The sequence below is a fragment of the Leptopilina heterotoma genome, unplaced genomic scaffold, assembly GCF_015476425.1.
Source record: "Leptopilina heterotoma isolate Lh14 unplaced genomic scaffold, ASM1547642v1 Lhet_76, whole genome shotgun sequence".
Classification (NCBI taxonomy): domain Eukaryota; kingdom Metazoa; phylum Arthropoda; class Insecta; order Hymenoptera; family Figitidae; genus Leptopilina; species Leptopilina heterotoma.
Window position 1 is genome coordinate 1,154,543 of NW_025111175.1, and position 17,945 is coordinate 1,172,487.

General features: G+C 23.0%; 1 protein-coding gene across 3 annotated transcripts in view; it reads left to right on the forward strand.

Moving 5' to 3' along the window:
- The window catches only part of LOC122510812 (multidrug resistance protein homolog 49-like), a 122,001-nt gene that overhangs the window by 19,132 nt on the left and 84,924 nt on the right, over positions 1 to 17,945 (forward strand). For all 3 annotated transcript variants that reach the window (XM_043625718.1, XM_043625720.1, XM_043625717.1), the window contains exons 2-4: positions 8,066 to 8,178; positions 10,950 to 11,300; positions 11,820 to 12,128. The gene's annotated coding sequence lies outside the window, so the exon portion shown is untranslated. The remainder of the gene's footprint in view (positions 1 to 8,065; positions 8,179 to 10,949; positions 11,301 to 11,819; positions 12,129 to 17,945) is intronic.

Below are 17,945 nucleotides of genomic sequence, written 5' to 3' on the forward strand. Positions count from 1 at the left end.
TTTTTATTTGAAAATATACACGTGGAACATTATGATAAAGAATTTCTGGATGGAAATGAGTGTCTTTGAACTACATTATATATGTATATATAGTGAAAGGGGGAGAGATGATTTGCATTCAAGTATCAGTGACTGCAATGTTTTATATATATATATATATATGTAATGTATTCACTGATTAGTATCAGTGAATTTGTAGATCGAGGCGCGTTTCTTTTTTAAATGTGTGTATATGGTTTTGCGTCATGAGTGCATGGAAATAGACAGTGTCTTGTAGCTCCAATCGGCTATTTCCAGAACGTTCCTCGAACCCAAATCATTCTCAAAAGTTATACTCCTACAATCGCGAAAAGATTTCATCTTCATTTCAAAACATTATAATAGTAGTTTTCATTGAGAAAAACTAATGGAAAAACTTTATAGATTTCGTGTTTTGTTTGTTTTTTTAATAACGAAAATAGAGGTGAATTTTTAATATTAAAATCGATGAGTTTTTTTTTTTATTCAAATTATTGGATTTTTAATTAGTATTTTCGAATGCGGTATCAATTCTTAATGTTATTTTCAATAGATTAGTTTTATTTTGAATCAATGACAACTTTTAATTGTTGTGCCTGTGATGCTACTCTCCACCTGCGAACGCCAAGGTCACCGCTAGATGGCAGTTCAGTTCCTTCTTGGAATTTTCACTGACATCTGGTGGTGACCTTGGCGTTCTCAAGTGGAGAAATCAAACCACCATTTTACTCCTGAAAAACTTTTTTATAATTAATAAAATACAAAAAATGTTATTGTGAGAATAATTTAAATTGTTTCCTTCAACATTTATAACGTTTTTTTATTCAAACACAAATATTATTTTTAAATTTTACGAATATTTTATGACACTTTTGATACTATTTTGTATTTCTCTATATTCAGTCCGAGGCTTTTTTTTGTTTTCTTCACGAAATTTTCATAAGTTCATCAATTTGAAATGGAATAACGTTTGTAAATAACGTTGTTGATGTGAAACCACAACAGGGATTTTGACTTTTAAATTTTAATTAAATTTTACAAATGAAGATTTATATTCACATTTTATCATTTGCATATATAAAAAAAAGAAAACGAGTAAAAATATATAGTTTTTTTTGCGGTCTGTGGCAATTTCAATTATTTCTTTTTTGCATTTTATAACATATTGCTTTTTGTTGTAATTTTTTTTATGCGTGGAAGCACTCATTGATTTCCTGGGTTTTTATTTCTTATATAAGTTTGTTATTTTAGACTCGAAAGAGATTGACAAATTTTCAAATTGATTTGTCATAATACGTATAGATTAATTGTGTTTATAGATTTTGTAATTCAATTATAAAGTGTATGGGAAATTTTTAATTTTGTATTGTTTAGGTATATGAGAAATAATTTTTGAATTTATATTTAACGATTTGAAATACTAAAAAAAATAGAAAAATACTTTAAAAAAGTTGCATATGTAGCCTATATGAATTCATCTTCGCTTTTATTTTACCTTTTCGAATATAGGATATTATATATATATGAATAATTCAAAGAGTTATTTGGAAAACGAAAAAAACAGTGCTTTGGAAAATGGATCAGTTCGAACGTCTCTAAATACAAATAAAAGCAATACATTCGGATTAATAGCGTCAATAAATATAACATCCGACAGTTATTGTTTTTCGTGTGATAAATTTTTGTTTGTCAGTCATTCGAACTGTTCCTTTCAGCAATTCAGTTTGGGTGATAAATAATGTGTCTTTTTCTCATTGCTTCTGTAATTGCTTTTTCCTTTTCGCGTATTTTTCAAAAAAAATCACATGTGTTGCAAAAGAAAAAAAACATATTTGTCAAAGTTACGTCAAAAAGTTGAAAAAAATTTATTTTTTACTTTTCTACTGTATTATTGTTTAGTTTTTTTTTTGCCTCGAGGAGAATTATGTGAAGCAAATTTAATTTTTATTCTTCATATTTTTGTTTATTTGTATTTTTTTTTGTTTTTAATTAGATGTAATTTGAAAACTCTCTTGAAGGGTTTTCGCATTGTTACTATAGATTTAATTTTAATTATAATTTTTCGACATAATTATTGTATTATAATTATATTGTCATTTTTGTTTTATCAAATGATACGGACTTGTGACACTGTGCCTAATGAATCAAGATAGCGTGTTTAAACTTCTTATAATAATGCAAGAAAGGCATGAACTAGTTTAACTTTTCTGGATGATTGAAGGTGCGCAGTGTTATTTAAATGAATGTGTCGCATAGAAAATTTAATATTTACAGTAAAATTCGCTTTAAACTGCTTGAATTACCATTGCGATTTCGGTTGAAAAGTAAAATATTTGTGAATATCTTGCAGAGGTTTTGGTAATTTTATTTTTTTAAATTTTAATCACACAATTTAAATTATTCTCACAGTGGCATTTTTGTATTTTATTAATTATAAAAAAGTTCTTTTAGGAGTAAAATGGTGGTAAATTTAATTTCTCCACTTGAGAACGCCAAGGTCACCACCAGGTGTCAGTAAAAATTCCAAGAAGGAACTTAACTGCCATCTAGTGGTGACCTTGGCGTTCGCAGGTGGAGAGTAGCAGCTGGTAGAAAATAAAAATTTGCTAAATAATAATATTTTACTAGTAAAAGTAGTGAATTTAAGAAATGTTTAGTATTTAATGAACAAAAAGTAATAAAGAAAAGAAAGAATTTTTTTAATGAATAAATAAAAAGAAACGAAAGATAGAGAATGTAATTTTCTTTTGCAATTTGAAGATAAGCTTTTTTTTCCTTGGATAGTAATTTCCGTAAATTTCTGGATTTATTATCACGAATCTTTTTTTGATTTATAATTTAGAACGCAGTTGTAAATTTATATTAACCCTTCTGCAGTTAGTTACAAGTGCGAAGGAGTCTATCTCATCCCATCAAGTTATTTAAATTTTCGCACGCGATTTTGTATTAGCTGCGCCTTTGCTAAAGAAAGTTTTAAGTTTCCGCGAAAAGATTTGAGGGTTATAAGGATTTTATTATAAAATTCGTGGTGCAGGATTCATTTAATTTTAAATATACGATTCTTCATTTTCTCTATAAATTTAAATTAGTGCGAAAATGTGATTTTATTATTACATAACAGTGTATTACACTGAAAGTTTATGTGTATTTTGGAAGCATAAAATAATAATTGCATTATAAAAAGATTTATTAAATATATTAAGAATTTAATAATACTTTCAGATGAATAGTATTTTAGGCATTAAAAATTATGAAAGTTTATTTGATAATGATTATAAAACCTTATTTGATAATAATTTCTTTTATCGTGTATAAAAATTGTAAATATTTTAATATTGATATTTAATTTTTATATTGAAAAATATTATTATAAGAAAAAATATTAATGTTTTTACTATATTTTCTTACTTTATTATTAAATACTTTTTCTATTTGGAAAATTGGAAATTATTTTATTTAAAATATTCAAGTGCTATTCACAATTATGAAGGAAAAATCGAAATTAGATTTACGTGTGAAGAAAAAAAAAGAAAAAAGGGCGAGAAAGTGCAAAAGAGAAGTGGTAGCATGACGCAAGTAAATTTATCCATACAGTCAAAGCTTTTGCTTTTGCTTTTCAGACTGAGAACAAGGGATCGATTTTAAATTACCCGCACATGGCACCTTCGAAAGATTTTCACACACAATAGAGCAAAAATCTTAAAACTATTCATATATTTGCTATTTTATTTTCCAATAATAACGAAATTTTCTTGTTCAATATTCTTGCATTTTTACACACACATACATTGAATCTGTCGATTTTTCTCTTGAATAAAAGTAGGAGAGTGCAAATTTTTCCTCATTAGAATTTAAATTCATTTTAGAAAATATAAAAAAATTATGATTAACAAATAAATTTTTTAATTAATTAAAAATTAGGAGTTTTTTGAGTTTTGGAAAGTTATACACTGTAATTTTTCTTCTTTCTCAAAAAAAAGAAAAGGAAAGTTCTTTATTCTTGCGGTGTTTTTTTCACACGTGACAGATTCTCGTCTAACCCGCATGAAAAGAAATTTGTCAGTCACCTCTGATAATGGATCGAGTAGTCTTTTTTTTATGAAATATATTCACTACTTTATATAGGTATTTTATATCCTTGACGTCGAATCCATCAAGTTGTACGTTCAAGTTCCTGGAAAGATAGACATAAAAAATATTGGGAATTATAATTCTATTTTTTTTCGCAAAAGAAAAAGAAAGAAAAATATTTTTTAATTGCGAGACAAAAACAGTAATTTATTTTTGTAATTTAATGATTTGCGTTCTTTTTATTGGTATTTTAGTATCTAGTGTTAAAAGGAACCATTTTTCTCACTAGGGAATTAAAAAAAGAGAGTCAAAAAATATTTAGACTCCCAAGGGTCACAAATAAGTATTTTACTCCCTTTGGATAAAAAAGAAAAGTTTCCCATTAAGAAAATCACAATTTTAAAAGAGTCAACAAATATTTTGACTCTCAAGGGTCACAAATAAGCATTTTACTTCCTTTGGATAAAAAAAGAAAAGTTTTCCCTTAAGAATATCTCATTTTTACTGCAATTGATGAATCCGAGAACGAATCACTATTGACGAAACGTAAAGAATATGAAAGAAAGTGTCATATGTATTTGAAACCGGAAGTCAGGGAAAGAATAAAGTATACACATAGTGGTAAGTTTGTGCAATATATACGTGCCCTTAGGAACCATTTACGAGATGGGAGAGAGGCAAACGACAATTCAATGATAAATATATTGTATGGAGGAAGAAAATCTGCTATAGTCATGTATGTATGTTGTGAGGTCGAAAAATATGAGACGTGAATAAAATTCATAGTGTATTCTTCAACGCTAGAGACGCCAGGATGCGCGATTGAGATGCAAATCTGCAAGAGACATCTGAGAACATGGAACCATAGGGTGCTTATTCTAACTTGACGACACTGTTACGTCACATTGTCTTTTCGCTTCTTGTCTCGCTAGCATATATTAGAGATGATTATTATACATTCAAAACTAAAGTCAAAGACGAGGCTTGTTTCAAATTAGAGTGTCGTTATTCTCCCATATAATTATTCCCACACTTCTCTCTATTCATTCAACAAAATATTTTCTTCATACACATTTTTTATAATAACGTGTTTTTAATTTTACAATTTCTTAATTTTTCAATAAATAACAATTTACTTTTGAAAAATAATAATAATAATAATAATTAATAGCAACAATTCGTCAGGCGCGCATACGTGCGCGCCTGACTTCTCACTCACTTTTTAAAATAAAATTAGCAAGTAAAAATTTTTAATACAAATTTTTTTTTATAAAAATAAAAGAGGAATTAAAATATATAGTTTTAATATTATTATAATTATAATAATCATATATTCTGACATAGGGAATTCAGGGAAAAGTCAGGAATTTTTATTAAAAGTTCTGAAAAAAATTAAATTGTTAGAATTCATAAGAAAATTCTGAATTTTTGTGTCTTTTTTGTTTGACTCGTAAACTATAAAATTACCACGAATTCTAATACAAAACCTTCAATTTTTTCAATTTCTGACAAAAATTTTCTTTTTAAATAACTTAAATCTTGAATAACTATCATAAAATAAATAAATTATTTAATGAATAATTTTACAATATTTTTTAATTAATTCAATTTTAAAAGAGTTGCGTTTACAATTTTCATAAATAAATGTACTTAATTAAACGGTTTGAATTTAAAATGTTATAAAATTTCAATTTTTAATGAATTTAATTAGAAATTTTATAAAATTTCAGTTTTTAATGAATTTAATTAGAAATTTTATAAAATTTCAATTTTTAATGAATTTAAGTGGATATTTTATAAAATTTCAATTTTTAATGACTTAAATAAGAAATTTTATAAAATTTCAATTTTAAATGAATTTAATAAAAAATAAAATAAAAAATTTTATAAAATTTTAATTTTGAATGAATTTAATTAGAAATTTTATAAAATTTCAATTTTGAATGAATTTAAGTAGATATTTTATAAAATTTCAATTTTTAATGACTTAAATAAGAAATTTTATAAAATTTCAATTTTGAATGAATTTAATAAGAAATTTTATAAAATTTCAATTTTGAATGAATTTAATTAGAAATTTTAAAAAATTTCAATTTTGAATGAATTTAATTAGATATTTTATAGAGTTTCAATTTTTAATGACTTAAATAAGAAATTTTATAAAATTTCAATTTTGAATGAATTTAATTAGATATTTTATAGAGTTTCAATTTTTAATGACTTAAATAAGAAATTTTATAAAATTTCAATTTTGAATGAATTTAATTAGATATTTTATAGAGTTTCAATTTTTAATGACTTAAATAAGAAATTTTATAAAATTTCAATTTTGAATGAATTTAATTAGAAATTTTATCAAATTTCAATTTTGAATTAATTTAATTAGATATTTTATCAAATTTCAATTTTTAATGACTTAAATAAGAAATTTTATAAAATTTCAATTTTGAATGAATTTAATTAGAAATTTTAATGAACTCAAGATATTTGCAAAATTTTAATAATTCAAAATCTTCTAAAATTAATTAAATTTGTCAATATATATTTAATTAATTATTAAAAATAATGAATTTATAGAAGAATTTTAGTTAAAAACACTAAAAAAATTGAATTTTGAAGAAGTTACAAATTATTGCAGAAATTCAATTATTTTCAAAATGTACTAAAATTCTTATCAAAAAATTCAATTATGTTCAAAATTTACAAAAAAATCTCGACAAAATCCCAATTATTATCTTTATAAATAAAAAATTTCTTCTTCACAATTCAATTATTTTCAAAAATTTTAATAAAATTCTCGTCAACATTTCAATTATCTTTATAAATAATAAAATTCTTCTCCGAAATTCAATTATTTTCAAAAATTTTAATAAAATTCTTGGCAAAATTTCAATTATTTTCAAAATTTTTTTTCAATTCAATGATTTTTAGTATCTAGGTATTATTTTAATGAAAATTTTCCAAAAGAATTTAATTATTTAAAAAATTTTTAATAAAATTCTATTCATACATTTAATTATTTTCATAAAATAGTAAAAATTCCAGAGAAATTCAATTATTTAAAAAAATTCTAATAAAATTCTATCCAAACATTATTTTTATAAATAATAAAATTTTTACAGGGATTCAATTATTTTTGTAAATAACAAAATTCTTTTAAAGAATTCAATTATTTTAATAAATAGTTAAAATCATCGCAGAATTCTAATTGTTTTTTAAAAAAATTTTAATCAAATTCATCGATAAATGTAATTGTATTTAAATAATTGAAGTCTCGTAGAAATTTCTAATAAAAATTAATTTGAAAATTTATTTTATTTTAAAAAGATAATAATAGAATATGAAAATAATTTTTAAGAAGTTACAGTAAGAATATTCTTATAATATAAAATAATAATTTTAACACTCGATCCTCTTTAATTATTAGATATAAAATATGAAGATAACGATTACTCCGAGTCGAAGACTCAGAGTAATTGTCATCTTTATGTTTTATAACAATATTTTAAAAGTTTTTCCTTTATTTTCTAAAAATTCAAAAATTTTATTGAAAAATAAAAAATTATGCATAAAAATGGGTATATTTCCTACCTTTTAAATAAAAATTTTTTAACAAAGTATTTTTTTCAAGTATTTTTTATAAATAAAAATGAGAATAATTTGCATAATAATTTAGATCAGTCAAACGAAATTTGTTATAGAACAAAGCATATAACAAACAAAATTGGTTTATTTTTTATTTGGTAATCATATTTTTTTTTAATTTTCTAATTCTAATTAATAAAATGTATTTTCGAACACTTGAGGAGTAAAGATAATATCTTTTTAATTATAGATGGAAAGAAAAATTATTTTCCAAAGTTAATAGAAGTTTTTTTCTCTATAAATCATTTTCTGTTTATAATCAACAATTTTATTCTTCTCATATTTTCTATAATAAAAATTTATATTTTGGTTTTTTTTTGTATTTTTTCAGTTGATTCATAATCGGAGCAAAGTGAATGGATAAAAGCGTTTGAAGCTTGGCGGACAATTTGTTGATTTTTCTCGACAAAAGAAAAACAAAACCACAGCCCGTAACCGATGAGTGTAAGTATACGTACACATTGATACCTATAGATATATTGTTTAAATAAAATATTGAACATTGTTGAACACCGTTGAATTAATTAAAATCGATTTTTCGTCACTATTCAAAAAAAAAAAAAAAAAAAGTTGAAAAAATGCTTTATTTCATTCGATGAATATTTTCATTTAAAGTGAGCAAATTTGCTTATGCCGCAAGTTATTAAATAGAGAACAAACTTATTGCTAATTAAATGTATTATTAAGTAAACGTTGACTATATTATAACCAAGTGAAATTACTTCTAAGTAAATTTTGATTTTATATTATGAATACAGACAAGACAAGGTCGTATTTATTGACTTGAACATTTATAACGAACGATTGCTTTTTAATTTTTCTATTTATTTTGAAAAAAAAATTCAATTAAGTTGTATTATTTAATTAATTATTCGGTTAATAGATTATTATTTAATTAATTATTCGATTAATAAATTTTTATTTAATTAATATTATTTAATTCATAAATTATTATTAATAACATTAAAATTATTAATACAACATTCAACCAAATATTAACAACAAGTTTGACTTTATTAGTAATAACAATTAATAATAATAATAATTTTACGAATATAAATAATTTTTTATAATAAATTTACCTAGAAAATTAAATTAAATTGACCTAAATAAGTTAATTCTGTTTTCCGTAATTATCCGTTAATTAAATATTTGCGTATAAATTCAAAAAAGTAAATTTTTTTTCTATTTTTATCTCTTCAATGTCTCGCGGAAATTTTCAAAAACCCATTAAATTCAAATTGATTCAAATTGAGTTCAAATAAATTATTATTTGCGACAACACGCGCAATTGTATTTCTAAATTCGCTCTTTCAATTCAATTTTAATTCTAAATTGAAATATGTGCACGCAAAATCAACTTGGCCACTAAAAATCTTAACAAGATTCTTTACTAAAGAATTACACTCATTCTTTTTTTAAATTCACTCTTGACTTTATTTAACTTGAGACTCACTTCTGCTGCTGGAATAAAAAAAGACAATTTTTTTTTCTTTTTTGAAACTTTTAATTACTTTCTGAATTTTTACTTTTCCACTTTTAATGAAAAACAAATACAACGGACGCTCAATGAATACGAAAGAAATAAATTAATAATAATATGCACTGAGAATTATAAATTTATTTAGAGAAAATTCTGAGACGGTAGTAGTGGAAAAAAGTTTTTTGTAAAGTAATTTACAAGTTTTTATTATTAAATTCTTTTTGCATTTTAAATAAATTTAAAGCTAGTTTATTTAATTTTTATTTTGAATTTTTTATTGTTGAAAGTATTATTTATTTGATTGTTAATAATTAATATGTTATAATTATTGTAAATGCGGATATTTTATAATAATTATTGCTTATTAATTTATTAGTAACTAAGTGTAATAATTTTTTAACTATTACAATAATTGCTCGAATAATTGATTCAAATGTATAATTGTAATAATTATTAATTTGTTTTTTATTAAATACTTTTTTGGTTTGATAGAAAAATTAAATTAACTTTATCATTTTATTATTTTTACTCACTTTTGTAATTAAGTAATTATTTTTTTTCCTATTCTTACACACTTTGGTAGTTAATTAATTATTTAATTAATTTTTTTAATTTTTACTGACTTTGATAATTAAGTAATTATTTAATTTATTTTCTATTCTTACTCACTTTGGAAGTTAATTAATTATTTAATTAATTTAATTATTTTTACCAACTTTGGTAATTAATTAATTATTGAATTAATTTTTCTATTCTTAGTCACTTTGGTGGTTAATTAATTATTTAATTAATTTTTCTATTCTTATTCACGTTGGTAATTAATTAATTTATTATTTTTATTTTTAGTTACTTTGATAATTGAGTAATTATTTAATTTTTTTCCTATTCTTACTCACTTTGGTAGTTAATTAATTATTTAATTAATTTTTTGATTCTTATTTACGTTGGTAATTAATTAATTTTTTAAATTTTTACTGACTTTGATAATTAATTAATTATTGAATTAATTTTTTTATTCTTAGTCACTTTGGTGGTTAATTAATTATTTAATTAATTTTTCTAGTCTTATTAACGTTTGTAATTAATTAATTAATTAATTAATTAATTTTATTTTCAGTCACTTTGATAATTAAGTATTTATTTAATTTTTTTCTATTCTTAATCAGTTTGGTAGTTAATTAATTATTTAATTAATTTTTCTATTGTTACTCATGTTAATAATTAATTAATCATTTAATTAATTTGATTATTTTTACCAACTTTGGTAATTAATTAATTATTTAATTAATTTTTTTATTTTAGTCACTTTGGTAGTTAATTAATTATTCAATTAATTTTTCTATTATTATTAACGTTGGTAATTAATTAATTAATTATTTTTATTTTTACTGACTTTGATAATTAAGTAATTATTTAATTTTTTTCTATTCTTACACACTTTGGTAGTTAATTAATTATTTAATTAATTTTTCTATTCTTATTAACGTTGGTAATTAATTAATTAATTATTTTTATTTTTACTGACTTTGATAATTAAGTAATTATTTAATTTTTTTCTATTCTTACTCACTTTGGTAGTTAACTAATTTTTCTATTCTTAGTCACGTTGGTAATTAATTAATTAATTACTAAAGTGGCTAAAATTTTAATTATAATGAATTAATTTTATAATTATCCTAAGAATTGTGTTTTAATAATAATTTAGAAAATATTTTCCCATTTTTCTGTACAGGTTAGATTGACAGGTGGCCATATGGTGAAGCAGAGGAGGTTTATCGGCAATACAAACAATAAGATGATCAATATACGGGAACATTTATAATCCAACAAGTGCATGAGCACGTGATATGTAATTGAAAGAACCTGAAGGTCTGAAAAAAACCTCACAACGCTGAATGCGTTCCTGCATTCGTAAGATACCAATTAATGCAGACTGGCAGTTCTCTGCTGATTTATGTTTTGCAGGTATTGAATATAGGTATTCCAAAAAAAAGAATTTGCTGAATCAATATTGATCCAGCAGTGATTACTTGTGATTTAGTAAGTTTCCCATAAACTTTGGACGTGCTGTTTTTTTACACAGGTAATTTTTAATTTATCACTCATTGTTCTTTTTGCAACTGACTTATATTTATTTTATTACGGTCACTATTTTTTTTAAAGTTGAATATAATTATTTATTATTTTATTATTTATTTATTAAGAGCTTCCTATTTTTGTTTATTGTCTATTGTTCTTTTTTTATAATGTTCTTTAAAGAAACTTGTTTTCAAATTTTTTTGGATTTGTTATTCAACTTTCGCATATAAATCCAATTGTTAACCAGAATTGAAAATATTCGACAATCGCGGGAATCGAACTCGGGACCTAATACACTGTAGACTTGTACGCTAACCACTAAGCCACTCACGCACTTATTTTTTCTTCATTATTTTATTTATTATTTCATTTATTTGCTGATTAAACTGAAAAAAGTTTATTAAATTCTAATAACAGATTAGTTATTTAATTTAATTTAATATTTAATATTGAATATTAAATAATTGTTGAAAAAATTGAGTTTTGCAACATTTAAAAAATTTTCCCTTTTCTTTTTTTGCAGGTTTTTAGATTTATACTTAAATGCGAAGAGACTTAAGCAGGAAATAATTTTTAAAAAAAAGCCAAAGGAATCAGTGATATTTTTTCAATTTTTATTCGTTGTTTTATTCTATAAAGAAAGGAGAGGACGAGATAAGGAGAATTAATAATTTATATATTTAGAAATACGAAAAACCAACTTGTGATCTGATTGAAAAATAGGAATTTGGTTAAAGGAGAGAAAACATTGTGAATGCGCCTTGGGCGCTAAATTTAAACCGGATATATTTTTTCAACTTTTGTGCCGTCAAGGCAGAGTTTCTTCATAATGGTGAGTACAATTTTTTCTTTTCAAAAAAAAATATTTGTAATTTTTTTTTAATTACCTCTCGAATATTTCGTTTTTTTCATCGATTGAATTATTAACTATATTTTTATATTAATATTATTTCATTTAAATATTATATTCAGAAATATATAATAGTAATAAATTAAAATCGTTCACGAATGCACGCACGATTGTTGAATAAATTAAAACGGGAGCTAATGACATGGCTAATTAAAATCTATATTAATTTATATACGAAAAAAAATATTGCGAAATTAGGTGGTTTATGAAATTCATTACTTAATGTTAAAGTGCATTCACTTTAACATTAAGTAATGAATTTCATTAACATTTGAAATAGTGTATTGAATTTTTCAAAGAAAACCTTGAAGGCAAAAAATGCAAATGACAAATGGACATGCATTGCCTTTATAGTGTTGTCGTCCAATTAAAGGGGATTCAATTACTATCATTCTTATCTGCAAAAAAACGGTCGTACAAGGCATAATTTGTCTTTGTTTTACACATCTCGTATTGCAAAAGTCCCTTCTTGGAAATTGTTTGATTTCCTTCAATTTCATGAGTCATTATTTATATAATTCATAAAAATGATCATCAATTTAATGGACATTATTCATTAAAATGGATGGAGGAGAAAAGTTTTCTCTCTCTCTCTCTCTCTGACTTTGTTAACTCTTTAGTGTTTGTTTATTTTTAACATTTCCGCAACGGAAAAATATTAATCTCAACATCCTTCCTTTCATTGTGCGAATTATTTTTCAATTCTATTGTTAATTTAGGTAGAAAAAAAATTCTTCCACATCATTTATCAATAATATTTTCTCTTTCAGTGTGAAAATTTTTTTTAGGGAAAAGTTTTGGGTTTTTTTTTATTCTTTCTTTCTTTCGTTCATTCATTCATTCTTTTTTTTTTTGCACAATTGAATTTCACTCTATAACAGAATGAAGGTCCTGAGTGAACGGTCATATATCAGATAAATTGCATTTCGCATGACAGTATTTTTTCCGTTTTCACGGAGTCGTGGACTGAGTTTTAAAAAAGGTAGCATTCAATCGGAAATGCCGTCTTGTGCTCGGGTTTGCCGGCATTTCTCGATGGAGCGGAAATTTCCACTGGCTGTACGAAAGCTGACGGCGGTGGCGGTGGCAACGGCCGGCCACTCGTTCAATGTTGAAAATGCGATACTCGAAAAACGTTACTCGAAATCTACAAGCTTTTTTTATGTATATGTCTGTGGATTGATGTATAGATATAGATTTGTGTATAGTAAATGTTGGTAGAGTAGACAATAATTTTCCATTTTTGAAAATCGAAGCGAATAAAATCAATGATTATTATTATACACCTTTTAGGTTTATTTCTCGAAATAAAGGTTGAAAAAATGGATATTTTTCACAAGTTTTATTGACACTAAATAATATAAAAAAAATTCAATTAAACTTTTTCAAAAAAATTAATTTCAAAATTCAATTATTTCTAACAATTCTCGCTATATTGCTTTTAGTATTCAATTATTAGCTTAAAATTTAACTAAAATTAATTTTTAAACCAATTTTTATTAGAAAATTCTACTAGAATTCAATTATTTAAATACAAATAAAATACAAATAAATAATTTGTTGAATAATTGAATGTTTCTTAAAATTCAATTCCCATAAAGAATTTTATCAACAAATTTTTAATTAATTGAATTCTTTCGACGAATTTTAAGAAAATTTCTAAGAGTAATTACATTTTTCGAGAAATTTGATTAAAATTGTATTCAAAATAATTGAAATTCTGCGATGAGTTTTATTATTTATGAAAATAATTGAGTTCCTAAAAAGAATTTTAATATTTACGAAAATAATTGAATCTCTGTAAAAATTTTATTACTTCTGAAAATAATTGAATTCCTAAAAAGAATTTTATTATTTACGAAAATAATTGAATCCCAGTAAAAATTTTATTATTTATGAAAATAATTGAATTATCGTGAAAAATTTTTAAATAATTGAATTCTTTCGACGAATTTTAATACAATTTTTAAGAATAATTACAATTTTCAAGAAACTGGATTGAAATTGTATTAAAAATAATTCAAATTCTGCGATGAGTTTTATTATTTGTGACAATAATTGAATCCCTAAGAAGAATTTTATTATTTTTGAACAATATTTAATTTTTGCGAAGAATATTCTTGCTTTTGAAAATAATTGAATTTCAGAATTAATTTCTTACTTTTCCAAAATTAATTTTTTTTTCGGATTTCTAAATAAAATTCTTCAATAAATGCATTATTTTTAATAATTTTTGAAAAAGTTCTTTGACAATTTTCAAATTCATTTGTTTTCAATTCAATTTTACATAATTTAAATTATTCGTAAATTCTTCAATTAAATATATAATATTAGAAAATAAAAACTTCAAATAATTTTAAAAAAATCCGCAATTAAACTTTCTCAAAAAAATTAATTCCACAAAATTGTCAGTTAAAAATATGAAAAATTCAGATTTTCAAAGATTTTAATTTGAAACCCTTTCAAAATTCAATTATTTCTAAAAATTCACACTCTAATGCTTTCAATATTCAATTATAATTTAAAATTTTAACTGAAATTCATTTTTATGAAATGAAAATCAATTTTTATTAGAAAATTCTACTAGAGTTCAATTATTTAAATACAAAAAAAACTATTTATTGAATAATTGCATGATTCTTAAAATTCAATTCCCATAAAAAATTTTATCAACAAAATTTTTAAATAATTGAATTCTTTCGACGAATTTTAATAAATTATTTAAAAATAATTACATTTTTCGAAGAATTTTATTAAAATTATATTAAAAACAGGTAAAAATTATTGAAATTCTGCGATGATTTTTATTATTTGTGAAAATAATTGAATTCCTAAAAAGGAATTTTATTATGAACGCAAATAATTGAATCCCTGTAAAAATTTTATTATTTATGAAAATAATTGAATTTTAAAAAAATTTGTAAATAATTGAATTGCTGTGAAATTTTTATTATTTTATAAATATAATTAAAGACTTGCGAAGAATTTTATTAAATTTTTTATAAACAATTGAATTCCTTTGGAAAATTTTATTAAAATAGTAAATATTAAAAATCATTGAATTGAGGAAAATTTTTGAAGATAATTGAAATTTTGCAAAGAATTTTATTCAAGTCTTCGAAAATAATTGAATTTCAGAGAAGAATTTAATTATTTCTAAAGGTAATTGAAATTTTCGCGCTTCATTATTTTTTTACTTCAGAGAATAAATTCAAAATTTACAAAATATCGTACAAATAAAGTAATGTTTATTTATATAAATAAATAAATAAATAAATATTTATTTATTTATTCCGGGTCAATAAAGTAGAATTAGCAAGCATTTTATGAAATCATGACACCAACAGTTGAACCCGATTGCGATCAATTATAATTGACATCACTTGCTACCTGATCAGAGAGCATTCCTCGAGGTCGTTCATGATCTCATTGAAGCGAGTCGATAAATCAATTTATCGAGCATTCATAAATCATTTAAATCATATTTGTTAAAATGAACTTCAACTATGTATATAAATAAATTTATGGCAACCGTTGTTATTTTTAGACAGCATAAAATTGGTAATAATAATATAGTATACGGAATATTCAATGCAAACATAAGTACTAAAAAGAATAAAAATTTAGCATGAAGAAAATAAAGAAACAATAAATATATATTATTTTTAAAGTTGTGAATAGAGCTTTACATTCAAAAGTTGACGTAAATTCAGGGAACGCTATTGATTGGTGATAATTTGTGCTTTTATGAGGTTTTGCATTTGACACGCGATACAGCAGTGCCAGGAGCAACGTAAAAAAACATGAGACTAAAAGAAGTATTCTCTTTATTTGTTTCTTGTAATATGAAAAGAAAAAATTTTTTTCCACAAATATTTTTAGAATCGTTTTTTTTTGGTACAGCAATACCGCAGTAATAAATGACCCTGATTTATGATACTCAAATTATGTATCTTTTGTCGGTGTATTAATCATTTGTATTCCAATTACCAATCGCGTATCTTATCAATAGGAATGCCAAAACATTATACACATTAATTTTCTCTCTCTCTCTTTCTCTCTCTACGTGACGATTATTACTTTTTACTTTTAATATCTTTCGCGATTATAATTTTTAAGTATTTTCTTTATAAAGATTAAATTTTTTATATCGTTAAATTTAAAACTGTAATTAAATTAAATGTTGTGTTGCAAACTTCACAACCTCTCTGCTATTATACACCAAACACTAAATTGAAAATATAAATGACACGAAGTGTTAATTTCTTTTTTTTCGTCAAGAAAGACCAAATTTAACGAGTTGGAAAAATTAAAGAATTTATAAATTTTAAGGTCAAATTTATTTCTTCGCTTATATGAAAAAGAAGAAGACAAAAAAACCGTATGTTTGCGTATAAATGTAGATTACGTAAGATATATGAACTCGTGCATGACCGCGGGCTTTCCTCTGACCTTCTCTAACAAAGCTAAAGTGATGTGAGAATAACAACGAATCTAAGAAAATAAAATTTTCTATTAACTCTTTCGAGCAACAGAGATATACAAAAAGATTACGGCACAAAAGTATACTATTAATTATTGAAGATCATGGAAGATAGCATTAAGTAAAGAAATACTATCATTTAATGTAAAACATTATTTGAAGAAACCACCAATTAATGTAAATATTAGTTAAACGTATCATTGATTCATATAACCAATGACTGAAGATTTAATCGAATGATCTGCTCTCTAAATTTAAATCAGTTAAAAATAACTGATAATAATATGATTTTTAAACTGATTTTTTAAACTTCAAATTTAGAGAGTAGCAATTAGTTACAGATATTACTAATTACTGTAAATAATCATTAAAAATATCACTAATATCCGTAACTATTCATTGAAAATCCGGATCAAAGAACCGATTACTAATTACTAATTTTATTGAGCTAAATACAATTGTCCAGTAAATAAAATAAATCAATAAATTAATGAAAAGTTTGTAATTTAATAATTAAATTTTTGTAAAATTATTTTATTTTGCAATAATTATTGTCAATTACATTATTATTATTAATTCAAACGATCTATGTTTTCCACCCAAGTTAAATTAAAAATTTTGTCGAAAAAGTAGAAAGAGTTTAAAATTAAAAAGGTTAAAAATAATTGTAAAATATTGTAGAATGAAATTATCACGAAGCACATGTTCGCAATTAAAAATGTAAATTTTTTGTGTCTCGTTTTTATTAATATTCACATTCTTATCAGTGAAGTATTATTGTAATTCTCTCGCATTAACCTTATAGAGATTATACTCCTTACATAATGATTGATACGTAAGAGTGAAAATAGTAACTTGTAATATTTCATCATTCAATATTGTATATACCATTATTATCGGTATATAAAAGCTGAATTGAAGTCGCGTTATCGACACTCGCACATGTGTTGATATTTCCCTCTCATTCTCTTTGCCTCTCTTCTTTTTTTTTATCCTATACCAACGATTATTCATTAAAACAACAACTTCGTAACTTGACTTGTAGATAGAGCCACATAATGGTTTTTAGTCATACAGAAATTGAAAATGAGAGATATATAGGATGTGTACACATGATATTTAATGTTTACGTAACGAACAAGTCTTCTTCCCTATATATTGCCGGTTTTGCAGAATTTTATTAAATATTTAGCAAAGTAAAAACTTCCTGGTTAATGAGAGTGAAATTAGCTTTATTAAATATTTAGGAATAGAAA